The sequence below is a fragment of the Loa loa genome, assembly GCF_000183805.2.
Source record: "Loa loa unplaced genomic scaffold supercont3.4, whole genome shotgun sequence".
Classification (NCBI taxonomy): domain Eukaryota; kingdom Metazoa; phylum Nematoda; class Chromadorea; order Rhabditida; family Onchocercidae; genus Loa; species Loa loa.
In genome coordinates this window covers 505,713-508,389 of record NW_018108184.1, presented here as the reverse complement: position 1 = coordinate 508,389, position 2,677 = coordinate 505,713, and positions in this window count along the sequence as shown.

Here is a 2,677-nt window from a genome sequence, read left to right as displayed (position 1 = left end):
TTCTCTACTTCTTCCTTCCTCTCTCTCTCTCTCTCTCTCTCTCTCTCTCTCTCAAGTCATTCTATACATTTTCAATTTTTTCCACTTTTATTATGACATTTTAGTGGAAACTTGAAGTTTAGTCGGAGAAAAGAAATAAATTGATATAATAATATCAAACTGGAAAGATCTTTTTCCTTTTCCTGAGAGGATTAAAAATTCCTGAAGGAAATAATTTTAATTTTTCTGACAATTATTATTTACATCTTCATTACTAACATATCATCTCCAATTATAAACTTCATCATCATCAACAACATCATCGTCATCATTGTAAACATTCAATCTTTTATCCTAATTAGCTTATCAATCGTTGTCATTACTGTTATGAATGCTATCATTATCATTATCATTATTGACAATGTCCTACTGCTATCACTGATGACGTAAATGATGACAAAGAAAAGGTGAAATTTGAGAAATGTAGTAAATGAGACCGATATTTTGTTCTCAAATCGCCTAAATTATTTTCACCAGCTTCCCCGTTACTTATTTCTTTACACATTTACTTATTGGCTTGCTAATCTCATATGCTAATCTCCTTTGTTTCATTGTTCAATAATGACTTGTTCTATATTTGTCTGAAACGAGAAAGTTAGAAACATTTGATATTTATCACTTTGATAATAAGGTTTTATCAATATCCTATAGTCTATTGCAACTCATTTGAAGTACTTGAGGTGGCACTGATCCAATTCGTAAATTATTTTTGGAAGTTAGAAAATTGTTATACATGAGAAAATAATGACATATGCAGTAATCACTGGAAGAAAAATTAAATAGAAATCAGTTTGACAATGATAGCTAGAAATGATATGGTTCCACAGCTCAATTGCTTGTTCCGGTTTTCCGTCGCCCGTGTGATAATAACTCCTGTTTTTCTCTTATCATTTTTCGTTTAGCAGTCTTCTTCTGGTGCTTCCTCATATTTATTCCGCTCGTTCTTTTTTTTTTTTATTGATTGGGAAACAAAATATTTGAGAATTTATTGAAGTGAAACGATTTGATAAGCGTCGATAAAGTAAACAAGTAGACATGTCCACATCTAACACTGACTTTCATCTTGTTAATTAATTGTTTAACAATCTTATTTAATTTTATAAGTAGCAAATTCGAAGATTTAAGTCAAGCTTAAACCTGAATTCAGCTGAGTATAGTTATGCTAAAGTGAACTGAATAGAAATGGATTGAATTAAATGATTTGAACTGGATTAAATTGATTTACTCAATTAAATTATACAAAACTAATTCAAGCTAAATCCTTTGACGATTATTGAGATAAGTCATGAGAGAGAATGGTGATGGTATTAATCAGGCCAAATATCGGAATCTTATCGGACAAATCAGGCAAATTTTAGGTTGCGCTAATTTTATGTGTAGCATAGTTTGAAATTTATAAAATGCTTTCAGGTAAAAAAATTGCGTGTTAAAGCAGCTTTTGCGAAATTGCTCCATAGTCTTTTTTTTATTTTTCCGGAAAAAAATGTGAAGAAGGAGTTACCATTTGCGAGAAGTTTAAAATGGGTGAGATAATCCCTTTTATGAGAAGTTTTGACTGGAGTTTTGTCCTCAACAAACTTTCATTTATGAGGCTGTTATGAAGAAGACAGAAGATTTTAAATTTGTTCTTCCCTTCAGTCAGATCAATTAACAAATTAAAATTGACACAATGCAAGTTTGATATGCAAAAAGAATTGTAAAGTATAGAAAGGAAAGAAGGATGGACTATTACAGCTGCTTAATTAAGTAATGATTTTACTAAATATCAAATGTGATAGTAATGAGATGATAAGAGAAGAGAAGAATGAGGAAAAGTAGTGGAATGATAACAGAAAGGGATATTATCAGAAGAAGTAAGCTCAGTTGAAGCATATTCTCAATGGAATGATAACAGAAAGGAAGAGATATTATCAGGAGAAGTAAGCTCAGTTGAAGCATATTCTCAATGCTATGTTATATTACATCACTAATATCTTAGCTTTCTTTCAATGAATCATATAAGTGTAGTTTGAAATAGTCAAGTTATAACTTATTGATTGAATTTTTTTTTTATAAAGGAATGTTAAATATCGAGTTTGGTTGCTGAAGTAATTCTAACATTTAAATCATTTAAAGATATTTTTGTTTGGCAGTTTTAAAGCCATTTCATTTCGAAAGGCATTTTCACAAATTTTAATAATACTTTTTATGACATCTTGTGCAGTTTACTTTCAATCCTTATGCTATTTCAAATCGTACTTTACATCCCTCAGTAGTTTGTTTAAATTTAAGCCTTAAATTAAACCAATCCTTGAAATTTCTTCACTAAATTTTAAATTCAAATTTATAATTGGAAAACGACCATTCTTACTAAAAATAGTTAGGTTATAAGCAAGCATTCCTCCTGATTTTATGATTCGAAAACTTCCTTACTTTCGAATTTTAACTCAACTTCTAGCAAGCCATTTAGCAGTCCAACAATCTTCTAGCAAGCCAGTTAGCAGTCCAACAATCTTCTAGCAAGCCAGTTAGCAGTACAACAATCTTCTAGCAAGCCAGTTAGCAGTACAACAATCTTCTAGCAAGCCATTTAGCAGTCCAACAATGTTGATATTAAACGAATAAGTCAACATCGTGAGTTTTCTTTAGAAGATGAAAA